Source organism: Ictidomys tridecemlineatus, chromosome 12 (genome assembly GCF_052094955.1).
Source record: "Ictidomys tridecemlineatus isolate mIctTri1 chromosome 12, mIctTri1.hap1, whole genome shotgun sequence".
Taxonomy (NCBI): domain Eukaryota; kingdom Metazoa; phylum Chordata; class Mammalia; order Rodentia; family Sciuridae; genus Ictidomys; species Ictidomys tridecemlineatus.
In genome coordinates, this window is record NC_135488.1 from 75,899,993 (window position 1) to 75,914,657 (window position 14,665).

General features: G+C 36.3%; 1 long non-coding RNA gene across 1 annotated transcript; it reads left to right on the top strand.

Annotated features, from left to right (window-relative positions):
- The first annotated feature begins 301 nt into the window (after positions 1–301).
- LOC110597822 (uncharacterized) lies at positions 302–11,926 on the top strand. Its single transcript, XR_013429387.1, has 4 exons — positions 302–408; positions 8,316–8,359; positions 11,462–11,519; positions 11,636–11,926. It is a non-coding gene; the product is annotated as an uncharacterized LOC110597822 (long non-coding RNA).
- Positions 11,927–14,665: the final 2,739 nt, after the last annotated feature.

Consider the following 14,665-nt stretch of genomic DNA (forward strand, 5'->3'; position numbering starts at 1 on the left):
GGAAAAAAATGAGCAAAGGCTGTTTCCTTCCTCCTTGCTGCCACTCGCTGGTCTTCTCTTTCTGTAACCTTTGTAAGTAAAGATCTGAAAATATCTTGTCTGTCAGGGTTTATTAGAGCATTGATATGGGCCAAGGTATCCTCTAGGGGAAGGCAGTAAGGAGGGCTGCCTGACCATCCTGTGTCAAATCTCTGGACTACGAATTCTCTGCTGTCCAGCCTGGGTGGGGAGGGAAGAGCAGAGTACCAAGATCCAGGCTCTTGTGTGGTAATGGTTGTTCATTTGTCTGGTTCAGATCCTGTGTCTTTTCTCTTGGGAATCTGATTGATTTGGATTTGGAGTGGTACTGACTGAGCCAAAGGAGCCCTAACATCTGCCAGAGCCCACAATCGGAAGTCTCAACAGCTGGTAAACGAACAGCAAATGCTACCTGCCTCAAATTGCAATAGCGACAGTTTTTTCAAATAGTAGGTAGCAAATGTACAGAATTTACTCACTGGAGATTAGCCTCCAAAGATGTTTTTTGAAAAATTAAAAAAAAAACACTACAGAGATTCAAGAAATATTTCAACATCACAATCGCTCTTAAAGGGAAATGATGAGCTTAGAATCTACCTATAATCAGGATAGAGAGTAGCTTTCTGACTGTGGCAAATACTCAGCTCCCTTATAAAATATTATTTTTTATGTAACCAACCATATATACTAGCATGTATGTATATATACATATATGCATCTATGTACATATGTTTATGCATGTGCACACACATGAGATGGTTTGTTGATTTGGCTAAAACATACTGCTTCATTGTCAATTATATATTTTTGTTTCAATTTTTAAAGATGAACTAAATTCTAATATATGAGTCTTGACCAGGAGATTGAAGTACTATCATCAAGTGATTTGATAATCTCAAATAACCTAAAGCTATTTCCAGATTGCTTATTGATTCCTATGGTTTATTTCCTGCTATTGTTATTCTTCTCTTCTTTCACTGTGTCTCTAATCAGAAAACTGTGGCTATAGTGTATGTTTAGAAGTAAACAAGAGAATAAACAAGAAACCTGGAAAGCTTCATTAAATTTCTAGGACACCAAGGAAAGAATCACTATGCCAATCTAGTCATTTATGAAAAGGCAGAAGCTATTTTGCTTTGGATTCTCTCGTTACCACCTCAGGGGTCCATAGAAATCTTTTGAGTCCTTTGTTGTTCTCACATGTTGTTTTTCTTGGAGGATGAATGCACTATGTTTGTTTTTATGTATAATCTTACTCAATAAACTCTGAAATTACAATATAGAAAACATATAATTATGGAAGCAAGCAAAGCAATAATCATTTTGCACCAAACACCAAAGACCTACAACTGCGCAATTAGTATGGCACACCTAGCTGAGATCAAATTTGCATAGTGTTAATGCCAAAGTGATGCTTCCATGTGGTTTGCAAGAATAGAACGTTTTCTCATCCAAGGGGACTTGCAAACAATAAGAACAGAAAGCTAGCTCTTCGGTGACCTTGCAAATGTCTGTATCTTCCCTTCTAAAATTGCTGGATCATTTTTTTATTTGTCTAATCATCGAGGAATGGTTTTTATGTTATTTCTACCATAAGTTTTTAAAGCTTTGTGCAATCTGATAAATGCTTTATAGTTCATTTCATTCTTATAATATCCCCTTAAGGTGAACATGAAGCTATTTTTTTTATTGGTTCTTCTTAGTTATACATAACAGAAGAATCCATTTTGATAAAATTATAAAAGCATGGAATATATCTTAGTTTCAAGTGGTCTCAGCATTCCACATAATTTAATTGGTCTGAGAGAGTCTAAATGTGTTGGTAGTGCTGAGTGATACACACTCAGAATCTGGCTTCACATGTTTTCCTTAGTATAGGGAGTATCAATTTTTACCTGACCTATAGAGTCCTCTGCATTATTTATTTATTTATTTTTTCTTCTGACTCTAAACAGCTACCATTTAAAAAATACTAGGTTACACTTAGTCTCACATTCACAGTGAGAATGAAGCAGATTAAATTTAAACCCTTCTTGGCTTTGATTTAATGATTTTTAGAAGAGTCATTGGAAAGTAATATCTACATATTTTGAGAACATACAAAGAATGATAGCACTTGTTAACAATGAAGGATATGCTAAAGACTCTACCGAACCCTGTGGCTTAGGTTTTATGGATGGGGAAACTGAAGCTCAAAGTTTAAATAATTTATTTAAAGACACATAACCAATAAGTGGTAGAGTTGGGATTCAAATGCAGGCAGTCTGGCTCCAGCGCCCAGACACTGAATATTGCTTTGCTATAGCCTGGCAATATTTTTACATCTAGATGGACATGAATTTCTGATTGGCTAAGTAGAGATAAACTTAGTAGACAGGCAATAGGAGCCTAAAATGAAAGTGAGCAACATGTCTCCTAGCCAATGTGTGCAGAAGTAAGGGAGTGTCAGAGAACTTCTACAAGTTTCTATAAAGCTTTTCTAACTATTGTGGTCATTCTGTTGTCTCTTTGTAGAAATGTGTAACAGAACAGCTCTAAAACTTTTTGATGCTTTTTCCTTCCTTTTTTAATCCTAATTATAAGATATTGTGCTTTTGAGGGGTCTTTGAAGTTCTTTCCCTTCTCCACTGAAGTGTGTCTATATGGTCTCTAGACAGCACCTTGGTGAAATGTGTGAAATCAGCCTTCAGTTTTATAACCAGGTCACACAGGTTGGTCAGCAATGGTAGCATTTCTCTGAAGCTATGTAACTTAATTTTCTTGACTTTTCTGCTTTATTATCTTTCTATACTTTCATTTTGCTCTATCATACTTCATGCGTGTGTTGTGCTCAATGTCAGCAAGGCATGAAAAGGATCTGCAAGGCCTCCTTAGCAACCAGGATACTTCAAGAAGTCCATGTGCTGGCCTGCTGAAGCCAGAGCAGCCACACTGCTGTGATGCTCTTAGGGCCTACTAAGCATGGCCCAGTGACCACTAGCCAGGCTTCTCATACACAGAGCACAGCACACAAGTATACAGACCTACTGTAACAACGTTGGAAAAGTAAACAAAATGCTATTTTAAATTATGGACAAAGAATGCTGCTCTTAAAAAGTACCATTCAAGATGCCTCACAGTCAGACCAAGATTCTAATGAAAAGCCTTGCTTCCAGCTTCCAGGCTTACATATCTCTTTGTAATGCTCCACGATAGCATTTTTTTTCAATGTGTAGCTGAACTTTCCTATTAAAAAATGAGATTCTGACTTCATTATGGGATTCTGTCCCAGCCCTGTAGCAATTCTGTAATTAGAAATTACAGAAAATGGCCATTGTGTGCTTGTACCTACCTGACTACAAAGAAAATATAATAGAGAAAATGATTGTTGTTTGATATTTACAAAGATAAATATCATAATATGACATCATAATATGATATTTGTTCCAATGAAGTATACATTTTTACAGATGTACTTTATCATGTATATTTATATAACATGTACAACATGGTGTTTGAAATATATATACCATGTTTTGAAATATACATATTCATGTAGTGAAATGATTGCTACAGGTGAGCAAATTAACTTATCTCTTACCCTCCATAATTACCACCTTTTGTTGGGGGAGATGGGATAAGACAACCTAAGATCTACTTTCCTCACAAATTTTCAATAGTAGTACAATATTAGTAACTATAATCTTCATGTTGTTCATTAGATGTCTAACATTCATCCTTTATAACTGCAAGTTTGCACCCTTTGACCTACACCCCCCATTTCCTCGCCATGCCTGACTTGATAATCACCCTTCTACAGTTTCTATATATTCACTTTTTTATTTTTAAATGCTACATATAAAAGAGACCATGCTCTGTTGGTCTTTCTGTGCCTGGCTTTTTCTTTTAAGACTGAATAATATTTCATTGTGTGTCTATATATAAATAGCACCATTCCAAGAAATACACAGTTTTGCCCCTTCGAGCTGCACTAAAATTTTTGCCATTTCAATCAAAGTAAAGAAATGGAAATATCCCTAACGTTTTATGGTGGTAGATGTTCTTCCCTGGCAAGTTTCATATAAATTATTTTTGTCAACCTCTGTCAGGGGTTAAACTTTAAACTTATTTCAAAAGGCTTATATACTTTCCCACATGTTTAAAAGCTATGATTAAGTCACTTTGAATTATGCAAATGAAGACTTTGTAAGGACATTTAGGTCTATTCCATACCTTGGCTTTGTGAATAGTGCTACACAGATGTCTCTTTGACTCAGTAATTTAATTTCCTTTGAGCATATACCCAGTAGTGAGATTGCTGGATCATACGGTAGTTCTATTTGTACTCATTGAAAAATCAGATCATTTATGCCAAAACCGAGTCTTGCTCTAATTCAGTATGTCTCTACAAGTTGGTCACACTATTTTATGTTGTGCTGTTTTGGGGAGACAATTTGTTTTCTTGTTTTTCAAACCTCTGAATATATAGTTGCATTGAGGTTCTGGCAGCCTAAAGTAGAGTATTTTAATCCCTTTTGAGATATTATAACAAAACTATCATAATCTAGATGGTTTATAAACCACAGGAATTTACACAGTTCTAGAAAGTCCAACATCAAGACATCAAGAGACTTGTTGAATGAAGGCCCTTGTTCCAGTGTTTCAGTAGTCTTATAACTTTCCCAAACTGATTTATTGAATGTTGTGCAGTATGTCATATTCTCTCAAATGTGAATGGAAGCCGACTTTACTTCTTTCTCTTTCAAAAGTAGTAACTTTGAAGTCTTATCTGAGCATACAAGTCTTTGGCTTTGGCTAAGGGAATTGTGGCATTAGATAGGAGGCAACTACATTGTTAGTCTTGGAAGCTACAGTGTAGGTTAGGTTCATAGACTTTCTGCTCTCCCAGCTGATCAGAAGCTGGAGTTAAAGGAACCTCAGTAGTGGAGCTCTCTTCTACTTGCATTTAGCAGGTTGGAAAGCTGAGGCTTTACAGTTTTTATAGCAAGAACTGTGATGATCAAATGTGCCTGACTAAAAGCATGAAAACACCAGTTACAGTTGTTCTATTAAGATTTGGGTGAGGTATTAAAAAAAAAAAAGTTCTCCAATATTATGTGTAGGAAGATATTTCTAGGAAAAATTTATGGAGACTTATTTTTTTTTTAATTTTTTTAGTTGTAAATGGACACAATATCTTAATTTTTATTTATTTATTTTTATGTGGTACTGAGGATCGAACCCAGTGCCTCCCATGTGCCAGGCCAGTGCTCTACCACTGAGCCACAACCTAGCCCCTGAAGACTTATTTTTGAAAGCTGCTTCTAGAAAATAATCTGGACCCAGATGTGTCTGCATGCATGGTTAGTTGTAAACCTCCTATTCAAATGGAAAAGAGCCCCTTTGAAAGTAGAGCAGATCTTAGGCAGAATCCCACCACCTCAGGAAACTCTTGAGATCCCAGTAGTTAGAATGACAAACCCTGAGCCAGTTCACCTTTGCCTAGTATTGGTTTACCTTAGGGTAGAGAGTGGCCTTCTGAGAAGGCTGTTTTTGGCATTCCACGAAGAGCTCTCTGCCCAAACGTTAAGAAGTAGTTTGGCAATGTACATGATATTCAGTAGTCATTGACTCATGCCCTTGCATTTCAAACTGAACTGAACAATCAATGATTAGCCTAAGGCCTTGCACACAGTAGGTTCTGACAAATATTTGATGAACAAATACTTTTCTTTGGTACAGTAGAAAACTCTAAATGAGCTGATGAAAAGCAATAACAAATCAGTGGCACAGAGTTAATTTTGGCTTCCTGTTCTCTCTAGACAATGTATTGGATTTCACCCCATGGGATGGCTGCCAAAGATACACTTTTTCCAGCTCTGTTTGTGCTCCTAGCCTGGGCAGGAGCTGGGATGGCTGTGGCAGCAGAAACATGAGACAGACATGGGGCCAACCTGACTGGGTCAATATCTTCCCACTCAGCACTTCAGAAACGTTTCCTGTATTAGCCTCTTTGGACAGTAACAAAGACAGGAAGGATATTTTTTTTTAAAAGGCAACTTATAAATATGAAACAGATACCCAAGTATGCTCTGGATTAGATCTAGTTTTATAACTAGAATTTTCATACCTGAATTTTCTTTTTCTTAATTTCTTGCTCTGGCCTTGTACGGCTGTGGGAAGGTGACTATGAGACATTATAGATTTCGGATGTTGCCAAGTCAGTCTACCATTGACTCAGTGGGTTTTAGAGAACAGTTAGTAATTTCCTGGGTTCACTGTCTTCTTTTTAAGGACCTGACAGATGTCTTCAGAGCTATCAGATAAGGAAGGTTGTATCTTTATAAAGAGAAGGACATTTTGTTCCCTCCTATGAAGTGCAAGTTTTCTGGTGCTTTCCTGAGAAACTTTCTCTCGTTTATCATGTAAATAGCATAAAAATAACACAGAAACAACAAAAAAAGAAGTTGCTCAAAATATCACCACTCAAATATATGAAATATCTTAATTTTCAGTGATTTCTTGTAGGAACTATTCAAACAAATATTATATAGTATTAATCAAGATACAATTATATCTTCCATCTTATGTCAAAATTTATATTATAAGTATTTCTCATAATTTTCATAAATCACATTAGTGACTATTTTTTGTCGTGGTGGCAGATAAACTGCATCTTGGACTTTCTTTGTTGTTTGATACTTATTTGGATAGTTCCCAAGTTTCCCTACTATTAAATCCATCAAAATGCATGATTTCACACATATATATATATATATTCCTTCTCTTAAAAACAGTATAGTGCAGAGATGATCACTCATCTAAAGAAATTTACATTTTAGTGAAGACGGACATGAAATGAAACAGGTGGGTGGCAGTTGCTATAGCAGCTGCTTGCAGTGACACAATGACAATTGTGAATTCCTGAAGGGGCAGAATGTTTATGTGTGATGCTGTTTTGAAGTGTTGAAAGACACGCAGATTTAAGCAGGTATGTGGGAGCAGAAAGAGACTTATAGACATAGGAAAGAACTGGTTCAAGGGCATAGAGGCTGGTAAATTCTGAAGAACTGCAGGTCAGTGTGAAGGAGGGTCAGCTCCAGGGCTAAGATGGGAATCAAATGACGAAGGGCCTAGTGTGCTCAGTGTAGGAACAGGATTATCATCATGTAGGCAGTGGTAGTGCTACTGAAGGATTTTAAGCAGATGAGAGATTCAGTATGATTTCTACTTTAGAAAGACTTTTCTGCCAACCTTAATGAGGACAGATTTGAGAGTGACCAATTGTTGGGAGTAGAGAGACCTGCCATTATGGTAATTCATATGGGAGGTGAAAAGATCTTTGGGCACATTGGGTTTTACGTACTTGTGGGCACAAAAGGTTTAAAATTTGTTTAGATGCTTGACACTTGGGAATATTTAAGTGGATGGCATCATTAAGGGAAATTTTCAGAATGAGACAGAGCCAAGGGCAAAGGACTGGGAAGTGTGAGAACTATCAAGGAAGAGGGAGGAGGGGAAAGAAAGCAAAGGCAGAGGGCCTTTGCAGGATGGTAGCATTGCAGTAGTCAAAACTGTTTACTGGATTCATGAATTTAGATAAGAAAATAATCTCCTTGACTTTTGTCCATCAAATTCTTTCTGGAATAAAATCATTATTATCAATCTGTGTGAGTTTTCTATGTCAATCTTTTGTAAAAAAAATTATATCTGACATAAATTTTTACTATTCTATTTTTGTATTTTTAAATTTTTCAATTTAATATGTTGTTTTCATCAGCTTTTTTATTACTACAAACAAACAGACAAACAAAGAAGCTGACAAGAGCAATTTTAAAGAAGGAAGTTTATTTAATGTTCATGGGTTTTAGAGATCTCTTTCCATAGGTAACTGGCTTCATTCCTCAGGTGTGTGATGTGGCTACTCTGAATGATTCTCATCCTCCTTCCCTGAGCTGAGAGGCCTTGACTCAAACTACTTCTCATAGTGACCGGGACACTGCCCTGGTCCCAGAGGTTGAGGATGCATCTTCAGACGTGGGCATTTCGCTCCATGGATAGAGCTATGCTTACCTGTTCCTTTGTGATACCACCCCCTTGCCCTGTTTGGGATAGAATGTTCCATGGAAATGCCCTTTGTGTGTCCCCTCCACTTACTCTGCCTTTGGGTGTGGCCTTCCTAGATGTCAGTCAACCTGCTGACAGCAGACATCAGGAAGCTAGATTCAACCCCCCTGAAACCTGACCCCTTGCCTCATTTGAATGGCTTCTCCTCAAAAAAGGACTCAGCCTCGCTTGCTCTCTCTCTCTTTCTGCAGACACTTAAGATCAGAGGAGCCATCACAGGACCCCAAAGAAAAAGGTATCTCTGTTTCTTGTGTGATTATTTCATGAAGCCCAGCTCACCTGGGTGACCCTGAGTGATTTAGTCCTGAGGATCTCAACACTTAGGGTTTGAGGTGAGGCAGAAGGGTGTGGTGGAGGAAAGAAGCTCAGGAAATGACCACCAGAAACAGACAAAGAGCCTAACAAAATATATACCCTAAAGCACACCTCCAGGACCCACCTTCTCCAGCCACATCCTTATCTGCCTACAGTCACTACTCAATTAATCCCTATGAGGGGATTAATGCACCAATTAGGTCAAGGCTCTCATAACCCAATCAGTTCACTTCTAAACTTTCTTACAATTGTCTTACACATGAGCTTGTGTGGAGCAGGGAACCTCACATCTAAACTATAACACATATCATGAGTGCAACAACTTCAAAACAATTGAATTGTATTTCCTTCATTAACAAAAACTGGGGGAAGACATCAAGAGGATTCTAGAAGTAGAATCATTTCAGGCTAAGGGAGGAACTATAGCTAAGGTACTCAACAGTGTATCCAAGAAACAGCAGAAAGACAGCATGACTGGAGCATGGTAAGTTGGTTTATATTAGTTGAAGGTCAAAAATCATTCAAGAATTGAAGGTCATTGTTAAAAACTGTGTTTTTACTCTGAAACTGGGAGGCACTGCATTGGTATTTGCCAAAGGAGGGACATGATTGACATATTTTAACAGAATGGATTTTGAATACTGAGGTAAGTATAGGCTATAGATGGGATGTTGGCAGGGGGAACCATGGAAAAGAGGAAACCTGATTATAGTAATCAAGAGATGATGGTGTCTCTGATGCTGGCAATATCAGAGAAGGTAATACAAAGGGGTAAGAGTACAGATATACTTTGGGGATGAGACAAATGGAACAATAAATGATGACTCCAAAATTTGTCTTTTAAGCAATTTGTAAAATAGATTTGTGTTACTACCGATAGAGTAGGAGAGATCAGTTCAATTTTGGACATGCATAATTTGAGATAACCTGATATCTCCAGTTAGAAATTTTAAGTGGGTAGACAGATATATGATGTGAGTAGTAAGTTGGGCATCGTCATATAAATCTGCACTCTCCAATACAGAAGTCACTGGCCACATGCACGAGCTCTGTATTCAGTGGTCCCCTTTTGCTTTGCTGTTCCTCCATTAATCAATACAGAGAGGGAAGATTTCTGTGATATAGATAATATCTCTGATAGATGGTGCTAATCTGGGAGGTATTTCAAATGATTTCGTTTGTATGATGTCATTAATGGAGTCATAAGAGGAAATACTGAATTTGGGTTAATCCAGTATTATGTGATTAGACAGAAAGTGTGAGCATTCTCTTAGTATCTAGCTAGATGGATGTGATGATGGAGGCTCCTCTTTGACCAAGACTGCTGGTATGCCCTCACCAAAGATGCCTATTCTAGTGGATTCAGCAGTAATTTGAAGTCTCAAGGATTAATACATACATGCAGGATGTGATGAATTAATGACAGCGTTGGCCACAGCTTATAACCAAAGGTTCAATTCCATTCAGTTTGCTGTGCTTACTGAGAGAGTGTTTGCTTTTGAATGACCCGTCCTCCCTAAGTTTACCACATAAGAAACAGAGATGTTCATACTGTCAATTCAATAAGTCCTAAGACTACTATTGTCCTAAATCTATCATCGACTCACTCAGTGCTAAAACTGCTACTTAAATGTTTAATGGATTACCTGATTTGATATTTCTTATTACAAAAGCAGTAACATCATTTATGTCTTGGTTTGAATGTCTTTGATGGTACATCTTGAGCTGAGGATTTAAGTGCAGGTAGCTTATTTCGGAGATTTTAGGAATCAGAAGTGAGTGGAGAGGATGAGGCAAGGAAAGGAAGAAAACTAAAAAAGTTTTATTTGTCGTATGGGTAACCGGGGTTTAATCCTCCTGGGGTTCTTCTGAATCTAATGATTCCCATCACCCTTGAATGTAAACTGTCTTTGGGGAAATTTAATTCCCACATTTCTGATCTATGCTTGTACACAGTTTAAGCTGTGTTCTCAATTTCTCTCTGGGCCAAAATATTCAGAGTTTTTATTTGAGGCTGGACACAAGCACTGTATGTGGAACTGTCTACTTAAGTCATGCTGAAATCAAGTGGGCTAGAGGTGTGGAACAGCATTTGTAAGTGTAACACAGTTGAAGATTAGCATAACTTGACTGTAGATAGTTATTAATGAGAATGGGATTAATTTTTCCCCCTCAACATGGTTTTGCTTTGTATAAATATATTAGATGATGATATCATTTATTCCTTTCCAAAGGCAAATAATTACAAATTGAACTTAAAAAGAAACCCTCTCTACTTGTTCAAATTAGGCTTAAAAAATAGTACTAAATAGCAAAGGACACACTTTATCCCTAATACTAACCTCACATGTTTTGTTTACTGTTACTTTGGAATTAGAGAAACCAGGTTATAGTCTTAGTTCTGCTTCTTATTGCTGCCTGTAGGGGAGCAGATTAACAATTCTACCTATCAGTTTTATAATATGCACAATGGAAATAAACATATTTACTGATATTTTAATATTATAGCAATTATATGACAGAAAATTACATTGTAACAATTATACATCAGGCATGGATTAGTTACTTAATAACCATTAGTTTTCCTTTTTTTAAAGCAGAAATGTCCACTTAGATAGCTATTTTCCTTCCTTAACTAAGTTATCTTGTTTGAATGGAAGAATAGTATATGTTTATTATTATCAACAATAACAAAAATAGAATAAAGTGATGTAACATTCCGTTATGTTAAATAAATATTGAACTGTCATGTAGAATTTTATCACTTAATCAATGGAAAAATGAAAAATCATAGAAAAAAAAAGAAAAACATTAGCTTATATTCAGAGTTCACACTAAAAAATCCATATGCTACAGCCTAATTTTCCTTTTTATAAGATTTGAAAAGAACCAATCTACTATTTTTACTTCTGTGTACTGCAATGGACATATTGTTGATTATAAGCATTGAATTTTCTATTAAATATCCTCTTATCTCCCTTTCTTTATAGCATATTCATTCCCCATTGTTTTCTGTTTACAGCCTTATTATCTAAAGATGAAGGGAGAAAAGAAATGCCAACAAGTCTACACATCGAAAGGTCAGGCTATTCACATGCACACTGTCTCGCTTTTCAGAATGCATTAGGTATTACAAGTCTTGTATATCTTTCAGGTTTCAAATATGAAATTGATGTTATGCCACTTTCTCTTCCAGATGCGATTTTTGAGATGATGAAAGTGCAAGGGACATGAAAATATGGCCTGAATGATTCAGAACCGAGAGCATTTTCAGCTCACGGGTAGTAAGAGTGAGCCAAAGATGCTGATTTCACTGACTGTTTTTTGTAACAGTCCAAGAAACAAAAGCATCAACATGAATTCTGGGTTGATTTTGTTCCCTCATTGAAGTCTTGCTCTGTGAAATGATGAATCCCTTGGCACAGGTATGTAAATACTATGCTGCTAGTTAAAACAAATGAGAAGTTTCTTACAAAAAACTTCCCTTTCAAAGGATGGAATGAGAACAAGGATTAGAATGGACATGGTTGGAGAAGAAGAGAGGAGCTGGAGTTCCCCAGTCAGAGATTTGCCATAACAGATACTTGCTGCCATTGGCTGCCCAGCATGTTTCTATTCTGGCACCTTCATTTTTCACTGGTCAAATTGTCCAGCACAATATTCTGCCTTTTGGCTTATCAGGGTAGTCTCTAATGGTTGGATAATTATAGAATCAGAGGCAATAAAAATAAATTTAACAATACAAAACTTTTTAAGCTGGGCAAGTGTCACTTGCCTAAAAATCCCATTGACTTTGGAAGCCTGAGGCAGGAAGATGGCAAGTTCAAGGCCAGCCTCAGCAACTTAGCAGGACACTGTTTCAAAATAAAATAAAACATAAAATAAAAGGATATGGGTATAGGTCAATGATAGAGCATCCCTGGGCTTCAATCCTCAGTACCACCAATTTTTTTTTTAATTAAACTGCATTTAAAAAGTCATGAGCAAAGACAATTAACAAATTTCAAGAAATTATTTTTATGGTTTATCATATATAAAGGTTAAAAATTACTGAATTTGAATGAATTATTGAAATTAGAAGAGAAATAATAAAACTATAAGAAACAAACAAATATTTTGCAATAAAAGTAGCAATTACACATAAAGAGGCATCTAACTCCAGATATATATTAGAAAAATAAGAATAAAAATTTACTGAGAAACCACCTCTCATCTTTCCCAATTTATAAAAATTAAAAGGTCTGACTACATTCTATTGGAAAGGCCAGGCAGAAACCATCGCTTTCGTATATTGTTGATGGGAATGAAATGAATGCAAATTTATCGGATAGGAATGTGGCACTATCTTACAAAACTATATATTTATTTATATAGTTTGACCTAATAATACTACTAGTAGGACTTAACTCTGATAATACACCTCCAATAATGCAAAAATATATGTGCAAGAGGTTATTCATAATAACAATGTTAGAATCACAGACTGTTAGAAGCAATCTAAATGTGTTAAATGACATATTGTGTTAAATGACATATTGAAGCATGTTGTACCTATAAGAATAATGAGAAAAATCTCTATAAACTGATATGTAGTAAATGCTATGATATGTCATTACTGTTTTTAAAAGCAAATGGAAATTTGTATCTATACAAATCAGTATGCTATCTTGCATGTAAGAGAGAAAGGAAAATACAATTTGTGTGTGTGTGTGTGTGTGTGTGTGTGTGTGTGTGTGTGTTGCTAGGGATTGAACCCAGGGCCTTGTGCATCAAGACAAGCACTCTGCCAACTGAGCTATATCCCCAGCCCGGGAAAGGATAATACATTTTTTTTTCTCATTTAAGGAAGAAGAAACGCAGAAGACATAAAATAAAAACTGATAGAGGTCCTATATCATAAGATATAGGTAGAAATGGAAAGAAAATGACAGTTGGAATAAGGTTGGAGGGCTAGGGTGGCACTTCTATGGGTATATCCTTGGTTTAGTTTTGATTTTAACAACTTATCAATGTTTCATATAATACTCAAAAATAAATTGTTAAAATTTGCATGGATGCAAGAAATTCAACAAACAGAATTACAAGTCAATAGTATTACCACAGTAAGGGAGAGGAGAAGAAAGAAAAGTATAACCTAAAAACTTTGAAAAACCAATATTTTGACCATATATGCTAAAGATTAAAACAAAAATAACTGTATGCAAGTTTTCAATTATGGTTAGTAGGTTTGTTTTTGACCAGTATATAGGTTAGAAATTATGAAATTGTTTTGTATGTATTGTATAATTAAGCAAATTAAGTAAATACATTAAAATGTCTGACTACGTTCTATTAGAAAGGCCAGGCAGAAACATGTGGGTAATGAGAGCCACATTCCTCACCATCCAAGAATAGATGAGGAATAGTTATAGTTATAATTAGGGAAAGGGGAAGGCTACAATAAATCTTGTTACTTTCAGTCTGGGTCAGTCAAAGACTAATAGAACTACATTGATAATTGATAATGGGGTTTATAACTCTTTACAATGGTGGAGAGCACACACTCTTTAGAGAATCATGGGTTTTGCCTTAGCTTTCCATGACTAACAAGATATCTGAGGAAAAAAAATTTAAGGTGGAAACATTTATTTTGGCACACAGTTTCATAGGTTTCGGTTCATAGTCACTTGGACCCATCACTTTGAGTCTGTGACATGGCAGATCATCTTGGCAGAAGGGCATGAAAAGGAAAGCTGCTCACTTTATGGTGGAAAGGAAGCAAAAAGAGAGCTAGAGAAAGGGGCCAAGTGAAAGATGTACCCTTCAAAGGCACACCTCCAAGGAACTACTTCCTCCAACTAGGCTCTACCTAGTTTCCATCACCTTCTAATAGCGCACTAAATTGTGAATCTATCTATGGATTAATCCACTGATGACGTCAGAGCCCTCTTGATTGAACCACTTTACAAATGCCCCACCTCTGAATACTGCTCTATTGGGGACTCAGCCTTTAATGTCTGATACTTTGGGGGATATTTCAGATCTGAACCACAAGGTCTATCAGTAAGAGAATGGTAGAACCTATTATAGGATTTGGACTTTTTGAAAGATGTAAATTTATGAACATTTAAAGTAGGAGATCACTCTAGATAGAATGCAGCAATTCTGTCATTGGGTATCTCAACCATTGTATTTATAGAGAAAACAAACTAGAATGGGAATAAATCTGCAATAGGAAATGTAACAG